The sequence below is a fragment of the Pseudophryne corroboree genome, chromosome 5 (genome assembly GCF_028390025.1).
Source record: "Pseudophryne corroboree isolate aPseCor3 chromosome 5, aPseCor3.hap2, whole genome shotgun sequence".
Taxonomy (NCBI): domain Eukaryota; kingdom Metazoa; phylum Chordata; class Amphibia; order Anura; family Myobatrachidae; genus Pseudophryne; species Pseudophryne corroboree.
In genome coordinates, this window is record NC_086448.1 from 366,083,452 (window position 1) to 366,102,468 (window position 19,017).

Here is a 19,017-nt window from a genome sequence, read left to right on the forward strand (position 1 = left end):
AAAAAGTCCATTGGAAGACTTAACTATTGTTGTTAAAAGACATAGGCATTCATATTATAGAGCCACAAACCACACTAGTAAAATAAAAACATGATAACATGGGATTCAAACCAATGACAGTCTTAATTTGATAGTGCAAACCCAACACCTTACTAACTGTGCTAACCAGACTGTGCATACCAGAAACACAATTTATCAGAGATTTAAGTGAATAAGCTACAGTGTCCAAGGTACTAAACATAATATATTCTATGGGGTGTCATAAGCAAGTCATTAGAATACTTTCCTACTAAATTTATAAGACTTAAGCATTCAATATTTGAGTAAACAAAGAGAAAATAAAGCTATCTATTGGGTTTCACTAAAAAGTCCATTGGAAGACTTGACTATTGTTGTTAAAAGACATAGGCATTCATATTATAGAGCCACAAACCACACTAGTAAAATAAAAACATGAGAACATGGGATTCGAACCAATGACAGTCTTAATTTGATAGTGCAAACCCAACACCTTTCTAACTGTGCTAAACATACCGTGCATAACAGATACACAATTTATCAGAGATTTAAGTGAATAAGCTACAGTGTCCAAGGTACTAAACATAATATATTCTATGGGGTGTCATAAGCAAGTCATTAGAATACTTTCCTACTAAATTTATAAGACATAAGCATTCAATATTTTAGAAAACAAAGAGAAAATAAAGCTATCTATTGGGTTTCACTAAAAAGTCCATTGGAAGACTTGACTATTGTTGTTAAAAGACATAGGCATTCATATTATAGAGCCACAAACCACACTAGTAAAATAAAAACATGATAACATGTGATTCGCACCAATGACAGTCTTAATTTGATAGTGCAAACCCAACACCTTACTAACTGTGCTAACCAGACTGTGCATACCAGACACACAATTTATCAGAGATTTAAGTGAATAAGCTACAGTGTCCAAGGTACAAAACATAATATATTCTATGGGGTGTCATAAGCAAGTCATTAGAATACTTTCCTACTAAATTTACAAGACATAAGCATTAAATATTTAAGTAACAAGGAGAAAATAAAGCTATCTATTGGGTTTCACTAAAAAGTCCATTGGAAGACTTGACTATTGTTGTTGTTGAAAGACATAGGCATTCATATTATAGAGCCACAAACCACACTAGTATAATAAAAACATGATAACATGGAATTCGAACCAATGACAGTCTTAATTTGATAGTGCAAACCCAACACCTTACTAACTGTGCTAACCAGACTGTGCATACCAGAAACCATTTATCAGAGATTTAAGTGAATAAGCTGCAGTGTCCAACGTACTAAACATAATATATTCTATGGGGTGTCATAAGCAAGTCATTAGAATACTTTCCTACTAAATTTATAAGACATAAGCATTCAATATTTGAGTAAACAAAAAGAAAATAAAGCTATCTATTGGGTTTCACTAAAAAGTCCATTGGAAGACTTAACTATTGTTGTTAAAAGATATAGGCATTCATATTATAGAGCCACAAACCACACTAGTAAAATAAAAACATGATAACATGGGATTCAAACCAATGACAGTCTTAATTTGATAGTGCAAACCCAACACCTTACTAACTGTGCTAACCAGACTGTGCATACCAGAAACACAATTTATCAGAGATTTAAGTGAATAAGCTACAGTGTCCAAGGTACTAAACATAATATATTCTATGGGGTGTCATAAGCAAGTCATTAGAATACTTTCCTACTAAATTTATAAGACTTAAGCATTCAATATTTGAGTAAACAAAAAGAAAATAAAGCTATCTATTGGGTTTCACTAAAAAGTCCATTGGAAGACTTGACTATTGTTGTTAAAAGACATAGGCATTCATATTATAGAGCCACAAACCACACTAGTAAAATAAAAACATGATAACATGGGATTCGAACCAATGACAGTCTTAATTTGATAGTGCAAACCCAACACCTTACTAACTGTGCTAACCAGACTGTGCATACTGGAAACACAATTTATCAGAGATTTAAGTGAATAAGCTACAGTGTCCAAGATACTAAACATAATGTATTCTATGGGGTGTCATAAGCAAGTAATTAGAATACTTTCCTACTACAATTATAAAATATAAGCATTCAATATTTGAGTAAACAAAAAGAAAATAAAGCTATCTATTGGGTTTCACTAAAAAGTCCATTGGAAGACTTGACTATTGTTGTTAAAAGACATAGGCATTCATATTATAGAGCCACAAACCACACTAGTAAAATAAAAACATGATAACATAGGATTTGAACCAATGACAGTCTTAATTTGATAGTGCAAACCCAACACCTTACTAACTGTGCTAACCAGAGTGTGCATACCAGACACACAATTTATCAGAGATTTAAGTGAATAAGCTACAGTGTCCAAGGTACTAAACATAATATATTCTATGGGGTGTCATAAGCAAATCATTAGAATACTTTCCTACTACAATTATAAGACATAAGCATTCAATATTTGAGTAAACAAAGAGAAAATAAAGCTATCTATTGGGTTTCACTAAAAAGTCCATTGGAAGACTTGACTATTGTTGTTAAAAGACATAGGCATTCATATTATAGAGCCACAAACCACACTAGTAAAATAAAACCATGAGAACATGGGATTCGAACCAATGACAGTCTTAATTTGATAGTGCAAACCCAACACCTTTCTAACTGTGCTAAACATACCGTGCATAACAGATACACAATTTATCAGAGATTTAAGTGAATAAGCTACAGTGTCCAAGGTACTAAACATAATATATTCTATGGGGTGTCATAAGCAAGTCATTAGAATACTTTCCTACTAAATTTATAAGACATAAGCATTCAATATTTTAGAAAACAAAGAGAAAATAAAGCTATCTATTGGGTTTCACTAAAAAGTCCATTGGAAGACTTGACTATTGTTGTTAAAAGACATAGGCATTCATATTATAGAGCCACAAACCACACTAGTAAAATAAAAACATGATAACATAGGATTTGAACCAATGACAGTCTTAATTTGATAGTGCAAACCCAACACCTTACTAACTGTGCTAACCAGAGTGTGCATACCAGACATACAATTTATCAGAGATTTAAGTGAATAAGCTACAGTGTCCAAGGTACTAAACATAATATATTCTATGGGGTGTCATAAGCAAATCATTAGAATACTTTCCTACTACAATTATAAGACATAAGCATTCAATATTTGAGTAAACAAAGAGAAAATAAAGCTATCTATTGGGTTTCACTAAAAAGTCCATTGGAAGACTTGACTATTGTTGTTAAAAGACATAGGCATTCATATTATAGAGCCACAAACCACACTAGTAAAATAAAAACATGAGAACATGGGATTCGAACCAATGACAGTCTTAATTTGATAGTGCAAACCCAACACCTTTCTAACTGTGCTAAACATACCGTGCATAACAGATACACAATTTATCAGAGATTTAAGTGAATAAGCTACAGTGTCCAAGGTACTAAACATAATATATTCTATGGGGTGTCATAAGCAAGTCATTAGAATACTTTCCTACTAAATTTATAAGACATAAGCATTCAATATTTTAGAAAACAAAGAGAAAATAAAGCTATCTATTGGGTTTCACTAAAAAGTCCATTGGAAGACTTGACTATTGTTGTTAAAAGACATAGGCATTCATATTATAGAGCCACAAACCACACTAGTAAAATAAAAACATGATAACATGTGATTCGCACCAATGACAGTCTTAATTTGATAGTGCAAACCCAACACCTTACTAACTGTGCTAACCAGACTGTGCATACTAGACACACAATTTATCAGAGATTTAAGTGAATAAGCTACAGTGTCCAAGGTACAAAACATAATATATTCTATGGGGTGTCATAAGCAAGTCATTAGAATACTTTCCTACTAAATTTACAAGACATAAGCATTAAATATTTAAGTAACAAGGAGAAAATAAAGCTATCTATTGGGTTTCACTAAAAAGTCCATTGGAAGACTTGACTATTGTTGTTGTTGAAAGACATAGGCATTCATATTATAGAGCCACAAACCACACTAGTATAATAAAAACATGATAACATGGAATTCGAACCAATGACAGTCTTAATTTGATAGTGCAAACCTAACACCTTACTAACTGTGCTAACCAGACTGTGCATACCAGAAACCATTTATCAGAGATTTAAGTGAATAAGCTGCAGTGTCCAACGTACTAAACATAATATATTCTATGGGGTTTCACTAAAAAGTCCATTGGAAGACTTGACTATTGTTGTTAAAAGACATAGGCATTCATATTATAGAGCCACAAACCACACTAGTAAAATAAAAACATGATAACATGGGATTCGCACCAATGACAGTCTTAATTTGATAGTGCAAACCCAACACCTTACTAACTGTGCTAACCAGACTGTGCATACCAGACACACAATTTATCAGAGATTTAAGTGAATAAGCTACAGTGTCCAAGGTACAAAACATAATATATTCTATGGGGTGTCATAAGCAAGTCATTAGAATACTTTCCTACTAAATTTACAAGACATAAGCATTAAATATTTAAGTAACAAGGAGAAAATAAAGCTATCTATTGGGTTTCACTAAAAAGTCCATTGGAAGACTTGAATATTGTTGTTAAAAGACATAGGCATTCATATTATAGAGCCACAAACCACACTAGTAAAATAAAAACATGATAACATGGGATTCGAACCAATGACAGTCTTAATTTGATAGTGCAAACCCAACACCTTACTAACTGTGCTAACCAGACTGTGCATACTGGAAACACAATTTATCAGAGATTTAAGTGAATAAGATACAGTGTCCAAGATACTAAACATAATATATTCTATGGGGTGTCATAAGCAAGTCATTAGAATACTTTCCTACTAAATTTATAAGACATAAGCATTCAATATTTGAGTAAACAAAAAGAAAATAAAGCTATCTATTGGGTTTCACTAAAAAGTCCATTGGAAGACTTAACTATTGTTGTTAAAAGACATAGGCATTCATATTATAGAGCCACAAACCACACTAGTAAAATAAAAACATGATAACATGGGATTCAAACCAATGACAGTCTTAATTTGATAGTGCAAACCCAACACCTTACTAACTGTGCTAACCAGACTGTGCATACCAGAAACACAATTTATCAGAGATTTAAGTGAATAAGCTACAGTGTCCAAGGTACTAAACATAATATATTCTATGGGGTGTCATAAGCAAGTCATTAGAATACTTTCCTACTAAATTTATAAGACTTAAGCATTCAATATTTGAGTAAACAAAGAGAAAATAAAGCTATCTATTGGGTTTCACTAAAAAGTCCATTGGAAGACTTGACTATTGTTGTTAAAAGACATAGGCATTCATATTATAGAGCCACAAACCACACTAGTAAAATAAAAACATGAGAACATGGGATTCGAACCAATGACAGTCTTAATTTGATAGTGCAAACCAAACACCTTTCTAACTGTGCTAAACATACCGTGCATAACAGATACACAATTTATCAGAGATTTAAGTGAATAAGCTACAGTGTCCAAGGTACTAAACATAATATATTCTATGGGGTGTCATAAGCAAGTCATTAGAATACTTTCCTACTAAATTTATAAGACATAAGCATTCAATATTTTAGAAAACAAAGAGAAAATAAAGCTATCTATTGGGTTTCACTAAAAAGTCCATTGGAAGACTTGACTATTGTTGTTAAAAGACATAGGCATTCATATTATAGAGCCACAAACCACACTAGTAAAATAAAAACATGATAACATGTGATTCGCACCAATGACAGTCTTAATTTGATAGTGCAAACCCAACACCTTACTAACTGTGCTAACCAGACTGTGCATACCAGACACACAATTTATCAGAGATTTAAGTGAATAAGCTACAGTGTCCAAGGTACAAAACATAATATATTCTATGGGGTGTCATAAGCAAGTCATTAGAATACTTTCCTACTAAATTTACAAGACATAAGCATTAAATATTTAAGTAACAAGGAGAAAATAAAGCTATCTATTGGGTTTCACTAAAAAGTCCATTGGAAGACTTGACTATTGTTGTTGTTGAAAGACATAGGCATTCATATTATAGAGCCACAAACCACACTAGTATAATAAAAACATGATAACATGGAATTCGAACCAATGACAGTCTTAATTTGATAGTGCAAACCCAACACCTTACTAACTGTGCTAACCAGACTGTGCATACCAGAAACCATTTATCAGAGATTTAAGTGAATAAGCTGCAGTGTCCAACGTACTAAACATAATATATTCTATGGGGTGTCATAAGCAAGTCATTAGAATACTTTCCTACTAAATTTATAAGACATAAGCATTCAATATTTGAGTAAACAAAAAGAAAATAAAGCTATCTATTGGGTTTCACTAAAAAGTCCATTGGAAGACTTAACTATTGTTGTTAAAAGATATAGGCATTCATATTATAGAGCCACAAACCACACTAGTAAAATAAAAACATGATAACATGGGATTCAAACCAATGACAGTCTTAATTTGATAGTGCAAACCCAACACCTTACTAACTGTGCTAACCAGACTGTGCATACCAGAAACACAATTTATCAGAGATTTAAGTGAATAAGCTACAGTGTCCAAGGTACTAAACATAATATATTCTATGGGGTGTCATAAGCAAGTCATTAGAATACTTTCCTACTAAATTTATAAGACTTAAGCATTCAATATTTGAGTAAACAAAAAGAAAATAAAGCTATCTATTGGGTTTCACTAAAAAGTCCATTGGAAGACTTGACTATTGTTGTTAAAAGACATAGGCATTCATATTATAGAGCCACAAACCACACTAGTAAAATAAAAACATGATAACATGGGATTCGAACCAATGACAGTCTTAATTTGATAGTGCAAACCCAACACCTTACTAACTGTGCTAACCAGACTGTGCATACTGGAAACACAATTTATCAGAGATTTAAGTGAATAAGCTACAGTGTCCAAGATACTAAACATAATGTATTCTATGGGGTGTCATAAGCAAGTAATTAGAATACTTTCCTACTACAATTATAAAATATAAGCATTCAATATTTGAGTAAACAAAAAGAAAATAAAGCTATCTATTGGGTTTCACTAAAAAGTCCATTGGAAGACTTGACTATTGTTGTTAAAAGACATAGGCATTCATATTATAGAGCCACAAACCACACTAGTACAATAAAAACATGATAACATAAGATTTGAACCAATGACAGTCTTAATTTGATAGTGCAAACCCAACACCTTACTAACTGTGCTAACCAGAGTGTGCATACCAGACACACAATTTATCAGAGATTTAAGTGAATAAGCTAAAGTGTCCAAGGTACTAAACATAATATATTCTATGGGGTGTCATAAGCAAATCATTAGAATACTTTCCTACTACAATTATAAGACATAAGCATTCAATATTTGAGTAAACAAAGAGAAAATAAAGCTATCTATTGGGTTTCACTAAAAAGTCCATTGGAAGACTTGACTATTGTTGTTAAAAGACATAGGCATTCATATTATAGAGCCACAAACCACACTAGTAAAATAAAACCATGAGAACATGGAATTCGAACCAATGACAGTCTTAATTTGATAGTGCAAACCCAACACCTTTCTAACTGTGCTAAACATACCGTGCATAACAAATACACAATTTATCAGAGATTTAAGTGAATAAGCTACAGTGTCCAAGGTACTAAACATAATATATTCTATGGGGTGTCATAAGCAAGTCATTAGAATACTTTCCTACTAAATTTATAAGACATAAGCATTCAATATTTTAGAAAACAAAGAGAAAATAAAGCTATCTATTGGGTTTCACTAAAAAGTCCATTGGAAGACTTGACTATTGTTGTTAAAAGACATAGGCATTCATATTATAGAGCCACAAACCACACTAGTAAAATAAAAACATGATAACATAGGATTTGAACCAATGACAGTCTTAATTTGATAGTGCAAACCCAACACCTTACTAACTGTGCTAACCAGAGTGTGCATACCAGACACACAATTTATCAGAGATTTAAGTGAATAAGCTACAGTGTCCAAGGTACTAAACATAATATATTCTATGGGGTGTCATAAGCAAATCATTAGAATACTTTCCTACTACAATTATAAGACATAAGCATTCAATATTTGAGTAAACAAAGAGAAAATAAAGCTATCTATTGGGTTTCACTAAAAAGTCCATTGGAAGACTTGACTATTGTTGTTAAAAGACATAGGCATTCATATTATAGAGCCACAAACCACACTAGTAAAATAAAAACATGAGAACATGGGATTCGAACCAATGACAGTCTTAATTTGATAGTGCAAACCCAACACCTTTCTAACTGTGCTAAACATACCGTGCATAACAGATACACAATTTATCAGAGATTTAAGTGAATAAGCTACAGTGTCCAAGGTACTAAACATAATATATTCTATGGGGTGTCATAAGCAAGTCATTAGAATACTTTCCTACTAAATTTATAAGACATAAGCATTCAATATTTTAGAAAACAAAGAGAAAATAAAGCTATCTATTGGGTTTCACTAAAAAGTCCATTGGAAGACTTGACTATTGTTGTTAAAAGACATAGGCATTCATATTATAGAGCCACAAACCACACTAGTAAAATAAAAACATGATAACATGTGATTCGCACCAATGACAGTCTTAATTTGATAGTGCAAACCCAACACCTTACTAACTGTGCTAACCAGACTGTGCATACCAGACACACAATTTATCAGAGATTTAAGTGAATAAGCTACAGTGTCCAAGGTACAAAACATAATATATTCTATGGGGTGTCATAAGCAAGTCATTAGAATACTTTCCTACTAAATTTACAAGACATAAGCATTAAATATTTAAGTAACAAGGAGAAAATAAAGCTATCTATTGGGTTTCACTAAAAAGTCCATTGGAAGACTTGACTATTGTTGTTGTTGAAAGACATAGGCATTCATATTATAGAGCCACAAACCACACTAGTATAATAAAAACATGATAACATGGAATTCGAACCAATGACAGTCTTAATTTGATAGTGCAAACCCAACACCTTACTAACTGTGCTAACCAGACTGTGCATACCAGAAACCATTTATCAGAGATTTAAGTGAATAAGCTGCAGTGTCCAACGTACTAAACATAATATATTCTATGGGGTTTCACTAAAAAGTCCATTGGAAGACTTGACTATTGTTGTTAAAAGACATAGGCATTCATATTATAGAGCCACAAACCACACTAGTAAAATAAAACCATGAGAACATGGGATTCGAACCAATGACAGTCTTAATTTGATAGTGCAAACCCAACACCTTTCTAACTGTGCTAAACATACCGTGCATAACAGATACACAATTTATCAGAGATTTAAGTGAATAAGCTACAGTGTCCAAGGTACTAAACATAATATATTCTATGGGGTGTCATAAGCAAGTCATTAGAATACTTTCCTACTAAATTTATAAGACATAAGCATTCAATATTTTAGAAAACAAAGAGAAAATAAAGCTATCTATTGGGTTTCACTAAAAAGTCCATTGGAAGACTTGACTATTGTTGTTAAAAGACATAGGCATTCATATTATAGAGCCACAAACCACACTAGTAAAATAAAAACATGATAACATGGGATTCGCACCAATGACAGTCTTAATTTGATAGTGCAAACCCAACACCTTACTAACTGTGCTAACCAGACTGTGCATACCAGACACACAATTTATCAGAGATTTAAGTGAATAAGCTACAGTGTCCAAGGTACAAAACATAATTTATTCTATGGGGTGTCATAAGCAAGTCATTAGAATACTTTCCTACTAAATTTACAAGACATAAGCATTAAATATTTAAGTAACAAGGAGAAAATAAAGCTATCTATTGGGTTTCACTAAAAAGTCCATTGGAAGACTTGAATATTGTTGTTAAAAGACATAGGCATTCATATTATAGAGCCACAAACCACACTAGTAAAATAAAAACATGATAACATGGGATTCGAACCAATGACAGTCTTAATTTGATAGTGCAAACCCAACACCTTACTAACTGTGCTAACCAGACTGTGCATACTGGAAACACAATTTATCAGAGATTTAAGTGAATAAGATACAGTGTCCAAGATACTAAACATAATATATTCTATGGGGTGTCATAAGCAAGTCATTAGAATACTTTCCTACTAAATTTATAAGACATAAGCATTCAATATTTGAGTAAACAAAAAGAAAATAAAGCTATCTATTGGGTTTCACTAAAAAGTCCATTGGAAGACTTAACTATTGTTGTTAAAAGACATAGGCATTCATATTATAGAGCCACAAACCACACTAGTAAAATAAAAACATGATAACATGGGATTCAAACCAATGACAGTCTTAATTTGATAGTGCAAACCCAACACCTTACTAACTGTGCTAACCAGACTGTGCATACCAGAAACACAATTTATCAGAGATTTAAGTGAATAAGCTACAGTGTCCAAGGTACTAAACATAATATATTCTATGGGGTGTCATAAGCAAGTCATTAGAATACTTTCCTACTAAATTTATAAGACTTAAGCATTCAATATTTGAGTAAACAAAGAGAAAATAAAGCTATCTATTGGGTTTCACTAAAAAGTCTATTGGAAGACTTGACTATTGTTGTTAAAAGACATAGGCATTCATATTATAGAGCCACAAACCACACTAGTAAAATAAAAACATGAGAACATGGGATTCGAACCAATGACAGTCTTAATTTGATAGTGCAAACCCAACACCTTTCTAACTGTGCTAAACATACCGTGCATAACAGATACACAATTTATCAGAGATTTAAGTGAATAAGCTACAGTGTCCAAGGTACTAAACATAATATATTCTATGGGGTGTCATAAGCAAGTCATTAGAATACTTTCCTACTAAATTTATAAGACATAAGCATTCAATATTTTAGAAAACAAAGAGAAAATAAAGCTATCTATTGGGTTTCACTAAAAAGTCCATTGGAAGACTTGACTATTGTTGTTAAAAGACATAGGCATTCATATTATAGAGCCACAAACCACACTAGTAAAATAAAAACATGATAACATGTGATTCGCACCAATGACAGTCTTAATTTGATAGTGCAAACCCAACACCTTACTAACTGTGCTAACCAGACTGTGCATACCAGACACACAATTTATCAGAGATTTAAGTGAATAAGCTACAGTGTCCAAGGTACAAAACATAATATATTCTATGGGGTGTCATAAGCAAGTCATTAGAATACTTTCCTACTAAATTTACAAGACATAAGCATTAAATATTTAAGTAACAAGGAGAAAATAAAGCTATCTATTGGGTTTCACTAAAAAGTCCATTGGAAGACTTGACTATTGTTGTTGTTGAAAGACATAGGCATTCATATTATAGAGCCACAAACCACACTAGTATAATAAAAACATGATAACATGGAATTCGAACCAATGACAGTCTTAATTTGATAGTGCAAACCCAACACCTTACTAACTGTGCTAACCAGACTGTGCATACCAGAAACCATTTATCAGAGATTTAAGTGAATAAGCTGCAGTGTCCAACGTACTAAACATAATATATTCTATGGGGTGTCATAAGCAAGTCATTAGAATACTTTCCTACTAAATTTATAAGACATAAGCATTCAATATTTGAGTAAACAAAAAGAAAATAAAGCTATCTATTGGGTTTCACTAAAAAGTCCATTGGAAGACTTAACTATTGTTGTTAAAAGATATAGGCATTCATATTATAGAGCCACAAACCACACTAGTAAAATAAAAACATGATAACATGGGATTCAAACCAATGACAGTCTTAATTTGATAGTGCAAACCCAACACCTTACTAACTGTGCTAACCAGACTGTGCATACCAGAAACACAATTTATCAGAGATTTAAGTGAATAAGCTACAGTGTCCAAGGTACTAAACATAATATATTCTATGGGGTGTCATAAGCAAGTCATTAGAATACTTTCCTACTAAATTTATAAGAATTAAGCATTCAATATTTGAGTAAACAAAAAGAAAATAAAGCTATCTATTGGGTTTCACTAAAAAGTCCATTGGAAGACTTGACTATTGTTGTTAAAAGACATAGGCATTCATATTATAGAGCCACAAACCACACTAGTAAAATAAAAACATGATAACATGGGATTCGAACCAATGACAGTCTTAATTTGATAGTGCAAACCCAACACCTTACTAACTGTGCTAACCAGACTGTGCATACTGGAAACACAATTTATCAGAGATTTAAGTGAATAAGCTACAGTGTCCAAGATACTAAACATAATGTATTCTATGGGGTGTCATAAGCAAGTAATTAGAATACTTTCCTACTACAATTATAAAATATAAGCATTCAATATTTGAGTAAACAAAAAGAAAATAAAGCTATCTATTGGGTTTCACTAAAAAGTCCATTGGAAGACTTGACTATTGTTGTTAAAAGACATAGGCATTCATATTATAGAGCCACAAACCACACTAGTAAAATAAAAACATGATAACATAGGATTTGAACCAATGACAGTCTTAATTTGATAGTGCAAACCCAACACCTTACTAACTGTGCTAACCAGAGTGTGCATACCAGACACACAATTTATCAGAGATTTAAGTGAATAAGCTACAGTGTCCAAGGTACTAAACATAATATATTCTATGGGGTGTCATAAGCAAATCATTAGAATACTTTCCTACTACAATTATAAGACATAAGCATTCAATATTTGAGTAAACAAAGAGAAAATAAAGCTATCTATTGGGTTTCACTAAAAAGTCCATTGGAAGACTTGACTATTGTTGTTAAAAGACATAGGCATTCATATTATAGAGCCACAAACCACACTAGTAAAATAAAACCATGAGAACATGGGATTCGAACCAATGACAGTCTTAATTTGATAGTGCAAACCCAACACCTTTCTAACTGTGCTAAACATACCGTGCATAACAGATACACAATTTATCAGAGATTTAAGTGAATAAGCTACAGTGTCCAAGGTACTAAACATAATATATTCTATGGGGTGTCATAAGGAAGTCATTAGAATACTTTCCTACTACAATTATAAAATATAAGCATTCAATATTTGAGTAAACAAAAAGAAAATAAAGCTATCTATTGGGTTTCACTAAAAAGTCCATTGGAAGACTTGACTATTGTTGTTAAAAGACATAGGCATTCATATTATAGAGCCACAAACCACACTAGTAAAATAAAAACATGATAACATAGGATTTGAACCAATGACAGTCTTAATTTGATAGTGCAAACCCAACACCTTACTAACTGTGCTAACCAGAGTGTGCATACCAGACACACAATTTATCAGAGATTTAAGTGAATAAGCTACAGTGTCCAAGGTACTAAACATAATATATTCTATGGGGTGTCATAAGCAAATCATTAGAATACTTTCCTACTACAATTATAAGACATAAGCATTCAATATTTGAGTAAACAAAGAGAAAATAAAGCTATCTATTGGGTTTCACTAAAAAGTCCATTGGAAGACTTGACTATTGTTGTTAAAAGACATAGGCATTCATATTATAGAGCCACAAACCACACTAGTAAAATAAAACCATGAGAACATGGGATTCGAACCAATGACAGTCTTAATTTGATAGTGCAAACCCAACACCTTTCTAACTGTGCTAAACATACCGTGCATAACAGATACACAATTTATCAGAGATTTAAGTGAATAAGCTACAGTGTCCAAGGTACTAAACATAATATATTCTATGGGGTGTCATAAGGAAGTCATTAGAATACTTTCCTACTAAATTTATAAGACATAAGCATTCAATATTTTAGAAAACAAAGAGAAAATAAAGCTATCTATTGGGTTTCACTAAAAAGTCCATTGGAAGACTTGACTATTGTTGTTAAAAGACATAGGCATTCATATTATAGAGCCACAAACCACACTAGTAAAATAAAAACATGATAACATGGGATTCGCACCAATGACAGTCTTAATTTGATAGTGCAAACCCAACACCTTACTAACTGTGCTAACCAGACTGTGCATACCAGACACACAATTTATCAGAGATTTAAGTGAATAAGCTACAGTGTCCAAGGTACAAAACATAATATATTCTATGGGGTGTCATAAGCAAGTCATTAGAATACTTTCCTACTAAATTTACAAGACATAAGCATTAAATATTTAAGTAACAAGGAGAAAATAAAGCTATCTATTGGGTTTCACTAAAAAGTCCATTGGAAGACTTGAATATTGTTGTTAAAAGACATAGGCATTCATATTATAGAGCCACAAACCACACTAGTAAAATAAAAACATGATAACATGGGATTCGAACCAATGACAGTCTTAATTTGATAGTGCAAACCCAACACCTTACTAACTGTGCTAACCAGACTGTGCATACTGGAAACACAATTTATCAGAGATTTAAGTGAATAAGATACAGTGTCCAAGATACTAAACATAATATATTCTATGGGGTGTCATAAGCAAGTCATTAGAATACTTTCCTACTAAATTTATAAGACATAAGCATTCAATATTTGAGTAAACAAAAAGAAAATAAAGCTATCTATTGGGTTTCACTAAAAAGTCCATTGGAAGACTTAACTATTGTTGTTAAAAGACATAGGCATTCATATTATAGAGCCACAAACCACACTAGTAAAATAAAAACATGATAACATGGGATTCAAACCAATGACAGTCTTAATTTGATAGTGCAAACCCAACACCTTACTAACTGTGCTAACCAGACTGTGCATACCAGAAACACAATTTATCAGAGATTTAAGTGAATAAGCTACAGTGTCCAAGGTACTAAACATAATATATTCTATGGGGTGTCATAAGCAAGTCATTAGAATACTTTCCTACTAAATTTATAAGACATACGCATTCAATATTTTAGAAAACAAAGAGAAAATAAAGCTATCTATTGGGTTTCACTAAAAAGTCCATTGGAAGACTTGACTATTGTTGTTAAAAGACATAGGCATTCATATTATAGAGCCACAAACCACACTAGTAAAATAAAAACATGATAACATGGGATTCGCACCAATGACAATCTTAATTTGATAGTGCAAACCCAACACCTTACTAACTGTGCTAACCAGACTGTGCATACCAAACACACAATTTATCAGAGATTTAAGTGAATAAGCTACAGTGTCCAAGGTACAAAACATAATATATTCTATGGGGTGTCATAAGCAAGTCATTAGAATACTTTCCTACTAAATTTACAAGACATAAGCATTAAATATTTAAGTAACAAGGAGAAAATAAAGCTATCTATTGGGTTTCACTAAAAAGTCCATTGGAAGACTTGACTATTGTTGTTGAAAGACATAGGCATTCATATTATAGAGCCACAAACCACACTAGTATAATAAAAACATGATAACATGGAATTCGAACCAATGACAGTCTTAATTTGATAGTGCAAACCCTACACCTTACTAACTGTGCTAACCAGACTGTGCATACTAGAAACAATTTATCAGAGATTTAAGTGAATAAGCTGCAGTGTCCAACGTACTAAACATAATATATTCTATGGGGTGTCATAAGCAAGTCATTAGAATACTTTCCTACTAAATTTATAAGACATAAGCATTCAATATTTGAGTAAACAAAGAGAAAATAAAGCTATCTATTGGGTTTCACTAAAAAAGTCCATTGGAAGACTTGAATATTGTTGTTAAAAGACATAGGCATTCATATTATAGAGCCACAAACCACACTAGTAAAATAAAAACATGATAACATGGGATTCAAACCAATGACAGTCTTAATTTGATAGTGCAAACCCAACACCTTACTAACTGTGCTAACCAGACTGTGCATACCAGAAACACAATTTATCAGAGATTTAAGTGAATAAGCTACAGTGTCCAAGGTACTAAACATAATATATTCTATGGGGTGTCATAAGCAAGTCATTAGAATACTTTCCTACTAAATTTATAAGACTTAAGCATTCAATATTTGAGTAAACAAAGAGAAAATAAAGCTATCTATTGGGTTTCACTAAAAAGTCCATTGGAAGACTAGACTATTGTTGTTAAAAGACATAGGCATTCATATTATAGAGCCACAAACCACACTAGTAAAATAAAAACATGATAACATGGGATTCGAACCAATGACAGTCTTAATTTGATAGTGCAAACCCAACACCTTACTAACTGTGCTAACCAGACTGTGCATACTGGAAACACAATTTATCAGAGATTTAAGTGAATAAGCTACAGTGTCCAAGATACTAAACATAATGTATTCTATGGGGTGTCATAAGCAAGTAATTAGAATACTTTCCTACTACAATTATAAAATATAAGCATTCAATATTTGAGTAAACAAAAAGAAAATAAAGCTATCTATTGGGTTTCACTAAAAAGTCCATTGGAAGACTTGACTATTGTTGTTAAAAGACATAGGCATTCATATTATAGAGCCACAAACCACACTAGTAAAATAAAAACATGATAACATAGGATTTGAACCAATGACAGTCTTAATTTGATAGTGCAAACCCAACACCTTACTAACTGTGCTAACCAGAGTGTGCATACCAGACACACAATTTATCAGAGATTTAAGTGAATAAGCTACAGTGTCCAAGGTACTAAACATAATATATTCTATGGGGTGTCATAAGCAAATCATTAGAATACTTTCCTACTACAATTATAAGACATAAGCATTCAATATTTGAGTAAACAAAGAGAAAATAAAGCTATCTATTGGGTTTCACTAAAAAGTCCATTGGAAGACTTGACTATTGTTGTTAAAAGACATAGGCATTCATATTATAGAGCCACAAACCACACTAGTAAAATAAAAACATGAGATCCGAACCACTGACAGTCTTAATTTGATAGTGCAAACCCAACACCTTTCTAACTGTGCTAAACATACCGTGCATAACAGATACACAATTTATCAGAGATTTAAGTGAATAAGCTACAGTGTCCAAGGTACTAAACATAATATATTCTATGGGGTGTCATAAGCAAGTCATTAGAATACTTTCCTACTAAATTTACAAGACATAAGCATTCAATGTTTTAGTAAACAAAGAGAAAATAAAGCTTTCTATTGGGTTTCACTAAAAAAGTCCATTGGAAGACTTGAATATTGTTGTTAAAAGACATAGGCATTCATATTATAGAGCCACAAACCACACTAGTAAAATAAAAACATGATAACATGAGATTCGAACCAATGACAGTCTTAATTTGATAGTGCAAACCCAACACCTTACTAACTGTGCTAACCAGACTGTGCATACCAGACACACAATTTATCAGAGATTTAAGTGAATAAGCTACAGTGTCCAAGGTACTAAACATAATATATTCTATGGGGTGTCATAAGCAAGTCATTAGAATACTTTCCTACTAAATTTATAAGACATAAGCATTCAATATTTGAGTAAACAAAGAGAAAATAAAGCTATCTATTGGGTTTCACTAAAAAGTCCATTGGAAGACTTGACTATTGTTGTTAAAAGACATAGGCATTCATATTATAGAGCCACAAACCACACTTGTATAATAAAAACATGATAACATGGGATTCGAACCAATGACAGTCTTAATTTGATAGTGCAAACCCAACACCTTACTAACTGTGCTAACCAGACTGTGCATACCAGAAACACAATTTATCAGAGATTTAAGTGAATAAGCTACAGTGTCCAAGGTACTAAACATAATATATTCTATGGGGTGTCATAAGCAAGTCATTAGAATACTTTCCTACTAAATTTACAAGACATAAGCATTCAATGTTTTAGTAAACAAAGAGAAAATAAAGCTTTCTATTGGGTTTCACTAAAAAAGTCCATTGGAAGACTTGAATATTGTTGTTAAAAGACATAGGCATTCATATTATAGAGCCACAAACCACACTAGTAAAATAAAAACATGATAACATGAGATTCGAACCAATGACAGTCTTAATTTGATAGTGCAAACCCAACACCTTACTAACTGTGCTAACCAGACTGTGCATACCAGACACACAATTTATCAGAGATTTAAGTGAATAAGCTACAGTGTCCAAGGTACTAAACATAATATATTCTATGGGGTGTCATAAGCAAGTCATTAGAATACTTTCCTACTAAATTTATAAGACATAAGCATTCAATATTTGAGTAAACAAAGAGAAAATAAAGCTATCTATTGGGTTTCACTAAAAAGTCCATTGGAAGACTTGACTATTGTTGTTAAAAGACATAGGCATTCATATTATAGAGCCACAAACCACACTTGTATAATAAAAACATGATAACATGGGATTCGAACCAATGACAGTCTTAATTTGATAGTGCAAACCCAACACCTTACTAACTGTGCTAACCAGACTGTGCATACCAGAAACACAATTTATCAGAGATTTAAGTGAATAAGCTACAGTGTCCAAGGTACTAAACATAATATATTCTATGGGGTGTCATAAGCAAGTCATTAGAATACTTTCCTACTAAATTTATAAGACTTAAGCATTCAATATTTGAGTAAACAAAGAGAAAATAAAGCTATCTATTGGGTTTCACTAAAAAGTCCATTGGAAGACTTGACTATTGTTGTTAAAAGACATAGGCATTCATATTATAGAGCCACAAACCACACTAGTAAAATAAAAACATGATAACATGGGATTCGAACCAATGACAGTCTTAATTTGATAGTGCAAACCCAACACCTTACTAACTGTGCTAACCAGACTGTGCATACTGGAAACACAATTTATCAGAGATTTAAGTGAATAAGCTACAGTGTCCAAGATACTAAACATAATATATTCTATGGGGTGTCATAAGCAAGTAATTAGAATACTTTCCTACTACAATTATAAAATATAAGCATTCAATATTTGAGTAAACAAAAAGAAAATAAAGCTATCT